The 19,887-nt window shown below is 33.8% G+C and overlaps 1 protein-coding gene across 4 annotated transcripts in view; it reads right to left on the bottom strand.

Moving 5' to 3' along the window:
- The window catches only part of LOC148819460 (ethanolamine kinase 1), a 65,775-nt gene that overhangs the window by 28,826 nt on the left and 17,062 nt on the right, over positions 1 to 19,887 (bottom strand). The gene's annotated exons all lie outside the window — the stretch shown is intronic.

Below are 19,887 nucleotides of genomic sequence, written 5' to 3' on the forward strand. Positions count from 1 at the left end.
GCTGATTGGTTGGGAGTTGATTGATGATGATGTCACAACTGCAATGATGGTGTAGTGATGGACCAATATGGGGGGGGTACCTGAATACAGGAAGCAGAAACAACAAAACAAAAACACGGACACGCACAGAGATGTAACAGCACAGTCGCAAATACAGTAGGTTTTCCTTTACTTAGTCTATAAGTGAAAATGCTGTTAGAATTCTTTAGTTGTTCAATGATCGGTAGACTTTGCCCAACAGTAAGCACATGACTCTGCACATCCTGAGACTCACTGACATCCAACACTTTGGTCAACACAAAACTTTGATTCATTCTAGAAGAAGAATTGGCTCTACTGTTGGCAAATGCATCTGAGGTGTTGCTTTCCTGATAAGTGAGGCATATTACTGTATCCATTTTTGTGTTTTCTGTCTTGATTTGCACCAGTCTTGACATTCAACAAGTTTACTCCCTTCACCTGTCCTCCATCAGCTCTCACACTAATGAGATGATTATGCAAAAGTCGCACAAGTGTGTATTGGCCAGTCATGAATGATCAATTAATCAAAATGTCACCAACACCATTTAATCAATACCAAAATAGTTTTTTTTTAAGAAAGCGATGTTTCTTTTGATGTGCAGTATATTATATCCATGAACTGCAATACATCTCCCTATTGAATGAAGGCTGGTCATTGTGAAGATGGTTTATACTTAAAAGGATTATGGATCTTGGAATAAGTAACACTGGTGTGTGTTTTCGCACATATTCTTTTCAGAAAATTCTCTCTTTAATAACTGGTAATATTTACCTTTATCCCACATCATGTAGACTTTTTCTACCATTTTATGAGATGATCATTTACAGTGAAAAGAGTAAATGACACTGTAAAAAAATTTATTTATACACATACGAAATTTCTATTTCTGAGTTTAGCCAAGCCTTTTTTTCTGGTGAATTTACAGTCAATATAATTGAGGGACAACTGTACTGTACTATACTTAAGCTGCACACTGTAACATTTTCATTTAATTTTAAAACAGTTGGATTTTCATATAAAAAGGTAATTTGATGCTAAATGTCAAAGCACATTAGGCTTTATTTCCCAAACTAAGTTTGCAGGTGATGTTCAAGCTGGACACGTGGCATTTCTGTTTGCCAGTCTTGCCAAACATTATAGATTCTTGGAAAAACACAGTCAACATACAGTATTTTGTAAGCTTTCTCTCTCGTTTAGTAGCAATATGTTTCCTTTTTCTTGGTAAAGAAAAGCTTTTAACACATCAATATAGTCTGCTCAACCTCTCCACCATGCTGAGGTTTAATTTCCTTATTCCATAAAACAATTATGCGTCTTTCAATTAATGCACTTTGTGTACCAGCACTGACTGGGAGGTCTTAGCAGTAGTACACCACCCGTGTGAGTTCCAGCTAAACCATCGTGTCCAGCACCTGTAACAAATGCCAAAATTAGTGATATTTTCTTTCCCTCTGCCTCACTAGGAGGTAGATGAACTCGGCAACATTTACAGCTTTGGCTGAATTGCTGGCCAATCTGTGTGTTACTGAGTTGCTTTGGCGCTTTCTATTGGCTCTGTTGCAGGTTGACACTAATGCCTCAATATTCCCTTCCACGTGCTGTAGGGCTGTGATCTCTGCACTGAATATAGCCACTTCAACACCTTCACAGGACAAGCATGGCTCCCCTGTTTTTCTGATTGTCAGTACTGTGATACAAGTGTTTTACTAATACAACACTATCCCTATCATTCCAAATCTAAATTAACAAAGAATGAAATATTGAATCTTTACTAAAATTCATCTGACTTAAAAAACTACACTTACTATATATTCCATGTACCCCGTATGTCTGTTTTACTCAAAGTTTAAAGCAGTGCTAAGGCAACATACCTTGTTCATGCAGTTCTAGGATTTTGTAGAAATACGGGAAAGCGTTTATCAAGGGTTTCATGCCAATATAATAGGAATCTAAAACTACTTGATAGGGTTGTTATAATTTGTAATTTTTTTATCTGACCATCAGCCTTATTTATTTTTTCCAATGCACATTAAAAATAAAAATCATAGAGCAGTTACATCTTTGATGTTAAATCCTTGATATATTTGGCCCATACTGCCATATCCCTCTGTGATCTATCAGATTAATTAGGTGGAATGTGCATGCACAAGAAAATAAATAAATAAAATACCAATTTAACTAATGCACTGTGGTGTCACTGTAGGTGGCAGAAAGTTGAGTTTTGTATAAAACGTTTAACTAATATATTGGAAAATGCAGTGAACAAAATGGAAAGAAAGATTCAGGACACATGCAGTGGTTCATCATAAAATCCATTAATTATAATAAAGAAATTTATAAGAAATGGAACACTTTGCCGCCCTCACATTATACCTAGTGTTCAACTTTTATTTAGTGAAATGTCTTGTTCTTATGTAATCAGCACTGTTTTTTTTTAATCAGAGTGATATTTATATAAATTAACTCACCATTTTTAAAAATAATTTCCACTCATGTAATATTTCTGATCAATTTACAAGATATATCACTGTAACAGGAGAAATTTCAACACAAACTTCTTCTCATGAGTGGCAGTATCTTTTGAAATAACTATAAAGTTCCATAATCTGGTCATTGGAGATTATGAGACTATGTTGAGCCCAGGAAGACTTCAGTGTTTGGTCAAAAAGGGAGAAATACGATTGCATAGGCTGTATGTACTGCTCAGAAAATCTCATGTTTGTTCTACTTCTGTATGTTACTTAGACATAAGTGAATTTATCACAATCAATAGATTATTTTTTACTTATTATGTGAAAACATCTGACAATTTAAAATAATACATTTAATCTGTTAGTGAAGTATATTATTTGAAGTCTCTAAACATGAGTCAATTTTGTAGCAGTCCTGTCTTGACTGCAAGAATAATTCTGTTCCTCAGATTTTTAAGTTTGGTCAATTTCACATGGAGTTGGAGCAGATACTGTACAATTTAAAAACAATTTCAATAGACGATTATGCTGTAGCATTGCTCTTTCTGTGCCTTTTTATTAAGGGGTTTTAAACTAGAAATATGGAAACTTTTCTAGGTAACCCTATACACTGTGTTAAGACTATACTAATTCTGAGAAGATGCCATTTATTAAAACATTTAGGGACATTTAATGCTAAAGCAATTTAAGGAGAAACAATAGTTTTTGGAAAGCATCATGTTGTATCATGTATCATGCTGTAGGGTTACAGTACATTTGTTTTGAAATGGTTAAACATTTTCAATTCTTTTTTTCATGACCAACAAATCCAGGACAAATCCAGGACTGGTATTTTCATAGAAAACACAATAAAAACAGCTCAAGTGCTGTGTAAGCATTGTTTTTGGCCCCTGCTATTCAAATTATTTTTTTATGTCTTCATTCAACTAAAAAAAGTAATTTAAACACTGTAATACCTATTTATGCTTTGGAACAAACAGTTTGAGAAGTATTATACACAGATGTCTACATAATTTAGTAGTTTCTGTTTAGAGCAGTACAATAAAATGGACAAGATAGAATTTCCTGTTTACAGCAAATGCAAATGCATCTCCTGTAATACGGTACATCATTTTGATAGCATATCAGCATATTTTCCCCTTCTCGATTTAATAGGATTCCTTTTTTGTTAAAAGAGCACCAGGTAAGAACTCTTATCCTGTTAATCACCAAACCCTAATTTATTGTTTTATTTGCATACCCCCATGAAGCTTCCTCCAAACTATAGCATTCTCTTTATCTATTAATTTTTTTTTAGCAGTCCTGTTTATGTAGTATTGTTTGTTTGAAAGGTAGGTAATCTAATTACTGAAGAGAATATTTCTTAGAAATGTTCTTGTCAGATATTAAGTGAAGGCTTGCAAACAGATCACACAGAGGTTAGTATTCGAATCAGAGTACTTTGTCTTTTTACCTCAGAATACTGAAAAAGACAGTGCTTGAAGGTGAGAACCAGGGACAAATGAGATAACAAAAGAAAATACCGTAGTAGAATGAACACTCTGCAGTCCAAAAGTACGAAAAATAAAATGAGCAGTGTTGATTGGCAAAGAGAAGTAAAGCATCACCATGAAGCAAAAATGCACCACTGTTGTCAAGGTCAGGACAGATAGAAAAGTGAGTGCTGTCGACAGAAAGGAGCCATCAACAAAGCCAACACAAAGAGAAACTGGCTTTGCCAGAAAGCACTTCCAGAAGCTAGAACCTTTGGTCGTCAACATCATTTTGTCTGGCGAGGAGAGATATACTGTAACTCTTGTCTGTAATGAGAAAGTGATGGTGTAGCGCACGTTATTCCCACAACTGAAAAGAAAGTATCTGCAGATGTAACTGAATCATTCTCTCAGGCAGCATTATTGTTTTGGGTCAGATCCACCTGTAGGCTTCTTTTAGCTTGCCTTAGTTGAAAAGTATTTGTTCCAGCAATACTGGGATATTGAAATCATATCTAAATGTACTTCAGACTACCTTATGGTAGAGAAAGTACTGTAGGCTGGATAAACGGCTAATAGTTATAAAAGATGGCACTTCTCTAATGTTTGTCAGTCCAAAGGGTCCTAAAGCCTTTCACAAAGAGGAGGGGAGCCACTTCATCTAGCACCGAAATTCAGCACCCACTCCAGGTGGTTTGTGGCAGCTTCCACAGCAAAATAGGTGAAAGAATCAGAATTTACATGACTCATTGAAGTAAGAGGGAAAATGGGAGAGGTTAGTTTGGTTAAACTCTGAGTGCAATTTAGTGAGGATACAAAGGTGGCTCTGTGGCTAAGGATCTGCACCTGTGGCTAGAAGGTTGCGGGTTCGTATCCTGCGGCCGTCAGAGGAATCCTACTGTGTTGGGCCCCTGAGCAAATCCCAACTGCTCTAGGGGTGCCATATAAATGGCTGACCCTATGCTCTGACCCCAAGCTTCTCTCCCTGTCTGTGTGTCTCATGGAGAGCAAGCTGGGGTATGTGGAAAAGACAAATTCCTAACACAAGAAACTGAATATGGCCAATAAAGTGATCTTATCTCTTCTCTTATGATTTATACCCCTGCTCTTATGGTGTCTGTGCAGCACTGACGGCCAACCAGGACCTTGGTTTAACTTCTTATCTGAAAAGTGGAGACTCCTAGAACAGTATTCCCTATCCCCATTCATTTGGAAATTCGGGTCTAAAAGGAGGAGTGCCACCTAATGGTCCACCAGCACTACTTAACGCAACGTATACAGTATTGTTTTTCCATTGTAATACTGTCCAGGCTTATTTCAGCTTCTGAGATCACACCACCAGGTGGTAAGGCTGCTATGAACTAGCCCCCACAGCCCAGCTTTCAGGGTGCTGAGGTACTGTATGTTCTAGGGTAAAGGGAAGGACTACGGACTGTTTCATGGGGAAACCGTTTATACTGTAAGCGGTATAACTGCACTGACACGGGGAAGCTTCTACCCAGCATGACAAAGAAAGATTACAAGCTATTGTAAAAGCAAGGTTAGTTGAGCTCTTCTGTATGCTAAAATGTAATTATCATTCAGTTTTTACTTGATTAGTTACTTTGAAAATGTACTGTAACTACCACATCAGCTTAAAAATCCTTGTATAGAACATTTTAATGCAGGTGGAAATACTGATACAATTTGCACTTACTGTATACTGTCTGCATATATACAGAATACAACATTTTCTTCCTGGCAATACCTAAATTCATAGTGAATGTATAATGTACAGATGATAGCAGCAGTAATTCCAGATATAAACTGTGTATCTTACATATGAAGCTTTTCTCTCACTTTTAATACATTCTTATTAACTAATGTCTAGATGAACTAGTATTTTGCTAAAAGGAACATATGATTGCATTGTTGTCAATTTTTTTTTGTCAGAACTGCACTTATCACTGGAGACTAAGCAGTCTGTAATATAAATTCCAGGTGCTAATATAAATACTCTGTGATGAGTGTTGAAAAAAAAGACTTGTAAGTGCAAATTAAAGCTCTTACAAGATGGAGTACTGAGTGGAAGCTTGTTTTTTATTATTCAAGTGATTTGAGAGAGGAGAAGGGGGAGATGAACTACAGAGAGTGATTCTTTTTTTCTGATTTTTGAATATGCCAATGGCTCATCAGGGAAACATTTCAACTTCCTGCATTGCCTTTTCAGTGAAGGGTATTTGCTTGACAGCTGAATGTGTGAATGTTTGTTGGTACAGTGGGGACCGATGATGCTGCCATAACAGTCTGCAGTTGGAAGAATCTGTGGATTCATTTTTATAGCAGCAAAATAATGAGGATGGCATGATCTGAGATGATTTTCTTTAATTCAGGAAAAGAGTAATACAAAATGCTGTGGCTTTGAGCAGAAGAGAATTATCATTTTGATTACAAATTTTCTTCCAAGAAGACAAACATGACTTTCTTTGCTTATTAATCCAACCTAATATATTGTCAGTAAAGAAACTGATTAACAAAGGATTACAGTTTCCCTCTCTCTCTCTAAAATTGTGGGGAACTTTAGGTTTAACTTTGAGATTTCTTTGAAAGTTCTCCATTAAAATGCCTATATTAAAATATACTGTACAAACACTGACTAGATTTCACAGTAAATGCATACAATATTATTCTTTCTTCTTGTGTTTTGAAGAAATAGATTATGTAAAATGATTGCTAATGACATATTATGCCTTGTGACTCTTAATTGAAACATTTAAAGTCTGTTCTATTAAGAAGATTATTCTTTGCTAAAAAAACATCAGAATGATAAATAGTCACTTAAAAGTAAATATGGGGAGACCTAATATATGGCTCAAATAAAAAAAAATGCACACTTACTGTACAATTAATAGGTGCAGTTGGTTTAATTGTTGTATTTAAAAGAGCCATTAAAGAAATCCAAATTGTGGAACAAGTTAATACAGTTGCTACAGTAATAAAACTTTTACCTTGATTTGAAGGCTGACAATGAATTAATGGCAAATATGTATATTTTTCTTGTATATCATATATTTGTATAAGTGGACAATGCCCATGCTATATCTCTCTAAGCGCAGTATTTTTTCCATGAAAAGAGTAAAAATTACTAAATGTTTTAATGGTGTCTGATTATTTACAAATGCTATACAATTCAAGCAAATACTTACTTATTCATGTTTTTAGGCCATTTATGCATTTTCTATTGTCCTTAACTAGTAGTGCTTTGAAAACCTGTAGTTCTTCAAAACATGAAAAATATATTATTGATTTCAATTCCCCTGTGTTTAAAAAATCATATCTGCTCGACATTAAAACTTAGTTCTTTGATTTTATACCAGAAAATAGGGCAGAATGTTAAATTAATAATCCGATATTATTGAAAAATTTATTACAAGGATTTTGCTTATAATTTTGTGTTCTACAGCAATTAATAATTTCAGCTTTTTGATGCTCCCTAAGGAAATAACTTTCATTCAAAATGCAGCATATGATGATAAACATAGCACAATTTCTTCACTACATACTAATAGATTGTGTCCTTCACTGTATCTGAACACGGATTAAAAAGGCAGGCAAGTGTGTTATTGTTAATATTAAAAAATCTGAAAACACACATCCTTGAAATAAGCCTATATACTTTTAATAGTTTTAGTCTGGGTACCTAAAACATACAGTAATGTACAGTACAATGTAATTCATGGTTCAGTTAACGATTTTGCTAGTTCTTTATTAATTTTGCAATTTAAAGATATTCAGATATGTTGTGTTTCTCTGTTTCTTCACTCAACGTTTCTCCTTTTTATTGAAACAATTATATGATGATATAATGACATTTTAGATATTTATTAAAGTACAAAAAGTAGCATTTTAGCTTTATGGATGTGTAGAAAGGAACAAAATGATGCCAAAGATGGAGAATATCTGATAATGAGGCAATTACATTTCATTGGAAAATAGGATTGATTAGCTGCTAGAGCATTTCATATTGGCTTCTCCTGTATTATTTGCCTTGCGTTGTTGTGATGAAGTTTCTGAAGATTAAAAAAATTGATGTGAATTAAAGATTGCATAGACAAGCTCGGTTGCTTTTCACTCACACTAAGCTGTATTAATTGCCGTCAAAGCATTTATAATAGCAGAAATAAACTACTTCAGGCTTTCAGTAAATTGTTGATGCTCATATCATACATACAGTATACTGTAACTCCGGACTGTGCCTAAGATGTATAAGAATTTTGCAGAGCTGTGTACATTACATACAGTATGTTGTGTTTATACAGTATACTGTGTTGTGTATATATACTGTATATGCCATTACATGACAGTTGTCTGTCAGTCTTCCTCAAAACTTGTTCATACAGCAGCCAAAATGATCACCATGCATAAATGATTTACTACAAAATAAATGCAGACTTCAGAAAGTTATCTATCCCCATTAATAATCAAGATTTAAACAGTGATTCCAGTGGAAAATCAACTTCAGAAGCTAATAAAATTGGACCATTTAATTAATTCCATGAAGATAAATCCTGTATTCTCCATAATTACTGTATCCCACTGGTATATGCACGATTTTCAGATTTTTTTATTAAGTTGCATCGTTTTTGTGGTTTAAGTACTGCTCTTGAATTTGCCTTCATAAACATGTATAAAGCTTGAAAACCCCTTGCTTCCTAAAAGCAATAATAGCACTTGCTACTGTAACCACTTATCCAGCATTAATATGTTCTAAATAAGTCATCAGATACCCACAATTATCTACTGTATAAATGTCAATTACTTCATTAAAAGAAAACCCCTAGTAGCCAGAGTTATTTTATGAAATGCTTCTGTACAGTATTTCTTTACCCAAATGATCCACACTTTCATATCAGTATTTGTGTACCATGTTTGCAGATCCAGAATTTTTCCATTGCTCTATTGGAAAAATTACTTTAAAAACTAGTAGCTTTTTTAATGCCACCATTTAATAAATTAAAGACTATTTAAGTATTTAAGACTGATGGATTTGCAGAGATAGTTTCTGAGTTTTCAGTTTTTGTGATGTGACCTTTCTCGGTCACAGTACAACCTCCCAGAACAACCTCCATCACTCCTTGGTCTAGTCTGTAATAAAGGTGTTTTAATGTTTAGTTTTACAGTACTTCATACATTTCTAAAAGATGATTTTCTTTAAAATCTCTTTATTATTTGGGTAGAGGGAAAGGATAAAATGAAATTGTAAATCTCAGTTCTGTACCAGCCATTTTAAGACTGCAGTTTTAATTTTAAGCTTGAGACATAGTGCAATTTTCTATTTCTCAAGACAGTGTATTACAGCATTGTTTGATTTGAAGATTAAACTATTTACTTTATTGGTATAGTAAAGTCTTTTACATCTATTTAGAAGGAAATGAGGAGCGTACTACGCCCAGGACTAGAGTATTGTCTATTTTTATAAAATCCTACTCCGCATGCCTTCAGGGCTGTAGTGCTAGTGAAGCTTACTGTGGGCACTGTAGATCAAACATTGCCTGTACTCCAGCCCATTCATAATAATGTATCTGGCAATTGTCAGAGTTGCCTTAATGCCATAAAGACTTTAAAGAATCAAACTGTTTAAAACTGATATTCCCTCTACAGGTTAGAGATTTAGGAGCTTGCCTCCACATGATTAATAGATTTCTGGGATTTCCATCTTCTTTGGAGCAGTCTTATTTTCTATTCCACTGAGCCATTTGCAACTGAATATTCTGTGTGGAAAATGCCAGGCATTCGTGTGCGGAGATCTGACTTATCAGCTGAAACATTTGTGCGAGTGTGGGGGGGGTTGCCATTCATAATGCTGACCAATCAATCAGGTGTGCAGTGGTCATTAGTGTAGAGGTCGTGCTGTTGAGTTTGGCAGTGAACTAAAATAGCATATAATGCAGCCGTTTCCAAAATGCCTTCACACACATACACACCCACACACATAAACACACTACCAGCCTTCCTGCCAAACCCTCACTATCAAATCTTGCTGCATTTCTTTGTTGTTAAACCAAATATAGTGTTACATTGTCCATCTTTACGTACAATACAACTGCATATAGCCTCCGGTTCCCTAGCCTGAATGCTAACTGTTCTCTGCCCTAGGCTCTGAATGCTATCTCAGTGTAACAGCACACAGAATGCACGCTATTCCCACACCCACTGCCACTGCTCTGGGGATAAGAACAACACAATTGATAGAAAGTGTATTCTTTTCCATAGGTTCCCACCAGCATGTCGCTAACAATTTCCGGGGCCTTATCAAAGAACAAACGCCTTTGAAAACTGGAAACAAAGCACCAGGCTACATTGTTGCTGTACTTTCACTGAAATAATCTGTGTTTTCCATCACTCTACATGTGGAGCCTACAAACTCCACCTAATGTAGACATTTGGATCCAAAATTTTCTGCGAGCTTTTTTTTTGCTGTTCTACAGTACTGTATATCTACAGGTCTTCAAGCAAGTGTCAAGAAATAAATATTATGTTTTTTAAAGCATTCTTTACATTTTAAACAAAGTAATTGTGTTCCAAAATGCATCCATTGCACTTCTTGGCTCTGAATGCAAACAGTCCTCTTAAACTGAAAGAGCACTTTTTAAATATTTAACTCACTGCCGCAGTGCAGAGCAAAGTAGGAGTTACCATTGTTTTTCAGAAGAAAAAAATACAATTAAACATACCATACTTATTACACTGAGTTTTGCATAGAACCTAAAATTGCAAGGTTTAAATAGCTGGCATACTTACAGGAAGCCTTGAAAAATAATGTCATTCATTGTCTAAATGTACAGGTTCTGTATTTTTAAACCAACATCTGTTTTACATCTTTGACTATTTAAATTTTTAAGTAGCCCTGCTCCTGATTTTTATTTTGGTGATCATTAATTATTTACACTAGATATTCATATAGGGGATCATTGACCTAAAAGCCTGCTTGCAGGAAGGGTGTGTTATTAAAATACATTTTAAATAATCCTGTGTCAATAGTTTTATTTATACAAAATAAATTAGAACAATTACATTTTTGCAAAAACACTGTGAAATTATATGAGAATCATTAAAGTTGTTCATATTTACCTTCACCCCTCCCTTCTTTTTATTTCTAACATAAATAGCATGCTCATGCTCAAATTAATGTTTGTTTCAATTAATATTTCAGATTTTAATTTTCAAAATAAAATGAAATATCACTGATTTACCATTTATATAATTAATTATGTTGGTAACTAGTAAGCAATCTGTCGGTCATCAACAGTTTACACTTCAGGTGTTATTTGTTTTATTCCTACACTTCTGGAATTGTCAAATGTCTTCTGCAAAGGAAGTAATATATCAAAATACTGTGTATCAATAAAATGTGAAAGAAAAGAAAGGCTGTTCTAGCATACTTTGAATGATGATATATTAGTATATATAATAAATGATATATATTAATAATATAGGATATATTAGTTATGGAAGCTTACCGTCATTTTAAGCTACTGTACAGTACCTTTGTGTATAAGGAATGCGGTTCTTTATTTCTTTATTTATATAAAACATACTGAGTTGGAACCAAAGGTTCTTTTATTATATGTAATTGGTTTATTTCTTATGTATAATACACCATTAACAAATAATTATAGTCCGCAAGTATGTATAAATTTTGTGTTTATAATTTTATATACATTTTTATGGATTTGCTTAAACTTATTTCAGAACGTAAGAATGCCGTTTTACCCCTTTATTTTAGAGGTACTGTAGGTACTCAGCACACCTGCAACTATAGTTAGGATATCTTCCAACGTGTCTCTTCCACTGGAGTCATTCTGTCAGAGTAAAAGGGGTTGCTTATAACAGTTTAAGCAGGGCATGCAGTAAGCCTTTTATGCAAAATATAAAGCATTCGCTGGTAGACGTTAATTAGAGACATTTCCTGCTCTTGCAGTTGCTTACAAATTCATGATTCATGATTTGTATGGTTTATTTGCATAGATTTGCAACTACAATAAAGCAACAATGATTTTCCAATAACCATGAATTGTCTGAGTTTAAATTGCAAATTAATATCCTTTTTATATGGGAAGCTGCACCCTTACACAGTACTGTTCCAGCCTTGAGCTCCAGCTCAGCAGATGTTTACTCTCTTGTTACAAGGCAGTGCTTGGAGGCTTTGTGAAAGGAATGCTTCATAACTGAAGTGCTGCCTCTTTTTTTCATTTACTTTTGCAGTTGTGACCACCTTTTGTCATCTGTTTTTAGCATCTTTACAAATTGTCACTCTTCTTGAGTTGTGAAGCAGGGACTGTGGAGAGAGGGCAGGTTGGACATGGGTTACAGTATGTGCACATGTGAACATGTGGAACTGGTGCTTATTGATGTGTTGGTATGACACGACCTGAAAATTAATAAGAATTACAGATTGAAGTGCATTTCAATTTTAAAAGGGCTAACTATTTGTAATGTAACTCTAACAATTGCAATAATTACAGTGCATTATTGCAGTGAATTATTGTAGCATACAGTACTTACATCACAGTGACATGTAGTGTCTTTTGTATGATTACTGTGTTTTCATAGTGGTAGAGGTAAGACTTTAAAATGAGACAACTAAAAATCTGCAACTAAAAGTATGATAATGTCAATCTGTGTTGTAATCAGTTATTTGTTATATGTCTGTTTCATTAAAAATGTTTTGTTTACAGTTGTTTTCCTGATTTCACCTAATGATCTTTTGGGTCAAATTATAGAAAAAAGAGACAGGAAGGGTTCTTAATAGTCTGAGACTTCACTCTGGAATAGTGTGTATTGCTGAGATATACAGTAAATGCATATTCATCAAAATAGCAACATTTGCTAAGGCTTCTAAAGTCATGTTATAGAATAATTTGTCAGTGTCAAATCTTTTCTGAAAAATGCTTGAAGCTAAAGCATGACTATAAGACAAGTAAAACATTCTAATTCCATTTATAATCACTTAACTTTATGTACTTTTAACAGTGTATGAAAGTCATGTGAGAGGACATGAGGAACCATCAGTAAAAAGGTATATTTCACTAGTTCATTTCTCTGTTGCCCACTGGATCTTGTCTCTTTCTAGTGCACAATTATATATATATATATTTATTGTTCACATATTGTAACAGGTGGCTACACCTAACTGTCTATCAGACCTTATGATATATATAACCATTTTGTTTAAATTAACTTCTTGCCTCACAGCTCGTGGGCTCTAGGGTTGCTCTTCCTCTGTTCGTGTGGGTTATCTTTCACCTCCCAAAACATGCTAACTAGGTTAATTGGAATCTCTGAATTGTCCCTGTGTGTTTGAGTATGCGTGCCCTGAGATGCACTAATATCCCACCCAGGGTATAGTCCTGCCTTTCAACCCGTGCTTGTGGAAGTGACTGTGTGTTGCTATAACCCTTACTATTTTAAGATTAATTCCCCTGTTAGGTTATGTCTGTATTAAAACTAAGGGTGTTTAAATGTGTAATATTGTTAAAAGCATTTAAATCCTGAATTAAATTACAAGTAAGGATTATTCCCATCACAGGAAAGCAACATAATTGATATATCATTTGAGTTCAAATGTAAATCATCCTAATATTTTACTTTTAAATTATGGTTTGGGTTATTTAAAAGCAAAATCCAATGCTTTTGCTGTTGAAAAGTGAAAGGGGCATTTTATTTTTTATTTTTATTCATTATTATTTTTACATTATTTTTGTAACATTTAAACATTAATTTAATCCTGAATGTAGACATGAGACCGGTTCAGTTTGTGTCAGAACAACAGAATGTGCCTTATTGCAGTAGTTATTTGTATGTTACATAGATATCACCAAAAAATGAAAATTTTCCTGTAGTTATTTTTAAAAGCTTTTTCCCCTTTTCCAAGAAGTATCAAAATCTAGTGCCATCTACTGAATTTACAGGTTTACTGCACCACCTCTGGTAAAGTATTCAAACTACAGGAAAGTAAATTGGAATAGATAATTTAATGTCTTCTGCATGGGTATTATTGATTAAGAATTCAATATCTGGCTTTGGGCAAGTAAACCTCCTGCCTCCCATAATTTAGACATCTGTAAGTGGGAAATCTTTCTTTTTGTAGCTCTTGGAGTACCATAACTACGTAGTATTGCATTTTTTCTTTCAAAATGAAACAAGAATATAAAATTGTAGGCAATAAGCATTAATTACAATGACATAAATAATACAGTATATTGGATATAAGATACAGTAGCTGTAAATACAAAACTAAACATAACATAATGCTAATTTCAGTATTAAATTTTCTTGGGGTGCTATCATATATAATGGTAATTCCATTGGTACAATTGTACAGAACATTTATGGATTAATTGTATTTCAAGATTCATTAGTACTCTATAGGGTAATGTAAATAAAATACAGAGTCTTTTTGTAATATGATTAAGCTAAAGCTTGCTTTAATGGAAGAGAATATTGCTCCAATTAGCTCTGCATTTTTGTATTTTATAATTAACACAATAATAATAACAACAACAATAATAATGTTTTTAGTCCAGGTAGAAATATTTTGCAATTAACTGAATTTGAGTACTGATCAACAGTATACATTCAGTCCAGAGACAAATTCATCAACATTTGAAAGTCAGAATGCTCAATTAATATGATACTGTAATGATACGGGAATGTAACAATATACAGATTTTTTTTTTAAAATTGTTTTGTTAAATCAATTGACTGCACTTATATTCTGCAAATATTTGTTTTTAGCAATTTAACCAATGTAAAGCTTGACAGGATACATGACAGTAATGCACTGTTACATTTTTTGTGTTTTAAGATCTGTTAATTGAAGCCAAAGGCACCAAAAAACATAGATTATAGAACACAAAGGAGACTGCAAATAATTCACTAAAGTTAAGGTTTTACAACATGCAAGGCATTTGAAAAGCATGAGATTTAAATGTCATTAAAACTTTAAAAATATCACTTAAAACTGTAAAACCATTTTACTTTTTTACTCCTGCAGTGAATCAGTAATGGTGTTAGATTAAAGGAAATCATAATCACTAAAAATACATAACATAGATACAGTATACAGTATACAGGAGTTTTGATAATTTTCAGTTCTAGTGACTCAAATCTAGTACTGTAGTAAATACTCTAGTACTCTAGTAAATCTAGAAAGATGTAACTTAAAAAAATGATTAGTAATGTTGTGTTGGAGTATTGTGTTGCTTTTCCAATCAAAATAAATAAGTGAACCAAAGATTCAGATCTTGTGGCCTGTTTACTAGGCATGGCTAGTTCGTTTGATCGAATTTGCCCACTGGCGTCATGTACAACGTGGGGATTATTCCATTTCACTTTGTGACCTTCAAAGTTATTTTCACTTACTTGCACTTACTGTCCATGTACAGCACCTTTTTCAACACATCAAATACTATAATGTAAAACTAAAAGTAACATTAACATTAATTTGTCACAGGAAAAAATGTGCATAAAACCTGAGGTGCTATGAATGGTTGAAAATGTAATGTGATTTGCTGTTTTACAACAGATTTAATGATTCATCTTTCACCACTGATGCTTCATATGAAACCCATGTGTAAATCTTCTCATAAAAGAATGCATGTGTTTGGCCTTTTAACTTAATATTTGAAGAACAGCAAGATGGATGTCAATAACTTTATTATAATTGGATTTCATGTTTACTGTAGATCAAAAATTACTCTGCTGGATATTGTAACATTATGCTCCCTGTTTTGCATTATAGATTTTTAACCTCATTTCACATACCAAAAAAAAAACATTATAAGCAAAAAAACATTTCCATTGTGTTCTTGAAGTCTTGACAGGATCTAGCGTCCACTGAGTGTTATAAAGGGCTGTTCTGCATCCTTGCTGCCTGAAGGCTGTTTTGATAATCATATTAATGAGACTAGATACAAAAAATGTGCTGTAGGAACTTGGGTGGGTGAGAAGACAAGTCATATTTGCACTATACCTATACTAATCTTGTAGCCTTGACCAAGGTACATAAACCCCAAGGCTTCTATTGATCAGCCTTGAATCTACTTTTGCCACACGATTCCTAGTTAGTTATTAGAAACGTTGGCTTGTTCCATGAATTATTTTATCGGAAGCAAGTTACACTAAGTGCTTATTTTCTAAATAAATAAAATTTTGAATTTTGAAAACTCCAACAAGAGTTTTTTGTAAAGATGTAGCAGCTTTCTCTGTCCTTGTGTGTGGAACATATTGGTACTGTAGTAATACTGAACTAGGTTTCGAGCTAAAAAGGAAAGAAGATTTAACATGGCTCAAAGAGTGTTTCACTCAGCACTGTGCAACTGTTTTGGTGGCTCCCAACGAAAGCGATCGAAGACCTTACAGATTTACTACATCAGAACTGCTCACAACACTAATCATAGATTTATAGTGGCTTCACAAATTGAAAGGCTTTCTTTCTTTGTTACTAAAATGTTTTTTTCTAGACCCTGTCATAATGTGCCGTTTTTTTTAATTAGTAAAGGGGCAATGGTCTACATTTTAGATAAAATTCTGGATATCAGAATTTTATTTTCAGCATTTAATAATTTGATGGAATGATGGATGATTAAGTGTTAAGGACAAAAAATATCAACCCAGATAAGTGAATTTAAATTAAACAACATTTAATATTGAATTGGTTTTCCATTCTTTTTTTAAATCTCATTTCTCACTAAACTATACCATCATATCAAAACGTTGAGTATTGCCCTAGAGGCTTGTGTCTCTCCCAGGTCTTGTATTTAAGTAATTGATAACCCTCTTGTTAGTTAATTGCACCAGCTTTTCTGAACACAAAGGAAATATGAAATTGTTTTATGTGTCTGTTAGTTAATGAGCTAAAACAGATACGTTTTGCTGGTGTGTCTCATTTTCAGATTTAAGCATTAATATTTTAGAACAGCAACTGAAGTAAATAAAAGTGAACGTTTGACTGATAAGAAAATCATCTAAGGAAGCTTTGAAATAATTTTTTCTTTGTACTGTCTGGAACTCCCCTTTAACATCTGACCTTCTGCATGGAATGTACACTGTAATTACTCTTTATTTCATCTAGATGCCCACTGCTAATTTTCATATTTGTCTTCTGCTTTATTGAACATGTCAGTAGATTACAGAAAAAAAAGCAAAGCCAGGATTCATCTGTTTCTAAAGACATACTATTATGCAAATCATTTGGGACCTCACGACAAAATATGAACTTATCCAAAATCAGGAAAAAATATTTAAACATATATATTGAGCAAAATCAAAGACAATCAATTTACCTAAGACACAAGGAGTATCTTGTTAATGGTTTAAGCATGAATATTGAAGTAGTGTATATACAGTACCTGCTCTGACTACATGTGACTACAAACAAAACAGTTCACAGTGCTGTATCTCATACAATTATGCATATATTTCAATGAAGAAATGTAGCCCGACATCTATTTGACACAATTTATCTGTATTTTCCAAATGCTTAAAAAACAAAATATTGTTGTCTTACTGTATGTTTAGAGAATACAGTTTGTACATTTATTTTACTGAAAACCTAATACTGTAGTTCAAAATTCAGATTGATATCCTTAGTGCTCAGATGACCAAATTTTCTTAATTGCAATGGGGACATCAGAAATGTATATTTAACACAGTACAGCTTTAAGACATGCCACAAACCTACAGTATAGTAGAAATGATTTGTATAGCCCTACAACATTTTTCACAAGATTTCACATGACTATAAATAATATAATCCAAGTCCAAATAAGCACCTCTGAAAAAGGTACCTGAAAATAATGAAATACGTGTTAATTTATTTAATTGTTCTAAAAATTTCCTTTTGCTCTTAATTATTTTGCTTTTGTGATCTTTTATATGAGATTTCTATGATTTCTATAATTGCAGGAAGCAATTTGTTGTTCTTAAACATATTAAAACATTAACATAAATTAATTTAAAGGAGTTATTATTTGGTTTCCATGTCACTTATAATTGGACTTATTGTTCTTAATAATTATGAAAGGATGTCTACAGTATATGTTTGAAGAGTTCTCTTGTGAATGAAATAGAATCTGCATTTAATCTGTATTTACCCTTTTGAAGCCTTAAACACATTAACTGAAAGGATAAACCTCCACTGCATCAATTAAAATTTATAGGTCCAGAGATGAATTAATTTGTAAAATACATGTGGAGTGCAGGCATCCTGAGTGACCCACGCATCTCAGGTAACACATTTACTGCAGAAGATGAGGAGACCAAAACAGGTGTTACTAGTACTGAGGTGCCACTTAGCAACTTTTACTCCTGGAGAATAAAGTGCAATCTAACCTGATTTGATATCTAGGGAAGCCAAAACCTTTAGTGCCCCTTAGCACATTATACAGTATATTGATGCTGGAAAATGTATGCAAGTGAAAAGTCGCATTATTGGTAATTGGTGTAAAAACAGGAGTTTAGCAGCTATTGTTTCATCCTGTGTTTTATGTCTCTGTTTGAAGGCAGGCTTCAGACTCAGAATTTACTCTAAATTCAATTACAAGGTGTGCAGGTATGAATAAATATGAACATAAAGCTATTTACTGAGCGTGTGGACAGTATTTGTTTTTTTACTCATGTGCATAGCGCAGTATTCATGTTTAGAAGAAATAACATGTTAGAAAAGTGTTTTAGATGCTGAAACAGTAAAAGAGGTTTAATTTCACAGGGAGATAAGGCCTTACTCCGCCCACAGCCCTGCTGTGTGTGAGCAAAATCCGGAAACAGACTTCATGACTAGGATAAGCTCAGATCCTAACCCCGACAGTGCTGGCATGTACATGGCTGATCTTCTAATGAAGAGGGGTCACAACAGTAAAACACTAGAGTGTGGAGCCATCATACTGCCTTCTGTCTTTAATTTTTTTTCTTTTCCTACTTCTGATGGACAGAAAGTCCCTTTGTAGAGTGCTTTAAAATGTGCAACAGTAAAGAAGGGGGATTTTTTCTCTTCTATTAGCACACCACCTACCTGGAAAACCCATAGGAGTTACAACCATCGGACCACAACAAAGTTAAGTAATTTAAACCAAATGCTTGAAGCATTTACCTTGGGCTTTATAAGGCATCCAGAAAGTCAAACACTACAATAAAAATCTGTAAGACCTCTCATAAAATAGTAATAAATGTGGAAAAATGGATTCTTTAATCAGCAGTTGCTAATACTTGTTATATAGATGACCCGGAAAAATTGTTCTGTTGATCTGCTAAATTCTGCTCTCCATCCATTTTAATACATTCTGTTGTTTACTATGATTAAATTGGCCATCATTTGATGTGAACATTTTATAAGACAGTTTTTATACAGTATTGCCAAGATCTTAATGTTTTTCTTGATTTGTTTGCAGAGAACAGGAAAACGCTTTATTTCCACTAAGGTCTATTGGTGCACATAGTTAAAGGTTCAAGGGGCTAAAATAAAATGGTCCGCTCTGGTGGGCCTGAAGCTTCTACAGAAAAACAAAGCAGTGATAAACAGGAGCTAAACCTGGAAAAGACACATTTTTATTTATAAGTTTTTCCTTTCCAAATCCCGGAAATTAAAATCTTTCTCAACAGCTTTATTATGGCTTTATCATGTGTAGCTGAACTGATGATTTTACTCAACCTTCGACGAGGCTCAGCTGGCAGGTTTTTAATTGATTGCTTTAATTGATTGGTTTGGGTAACCGTGGATGAAAAGCAGTTTATCTTAATCAGTTCATAGCAAATTTAGTGGGGGCTTGATTGCTTCCATCTGATCTTTATTGGACCATATTTTATTTAAGTACAGTAGTCATGAAGACAAGGCTGGGTGCTGCTGGGTCTCTCGTTGAAAAGGTCTCCCAGCTCTTAGGGGATC

The sequence above is a fragment of the Atractosteus spatula genome, chromosome 16 (genome assembly GCF_055471065.1).
Source record: "Atractosteus spatula isolate fAtrSpa1 chromosome 16, fAtrSpa1.hap1, whole genome shotgun sequence".
Lineage (NCBI taxonomy): Eukaryota > Metazoa > Chordata > Actinopteri > Semionotiformes > Lepisosteidae > Atractosteus > Atractosteus spatula.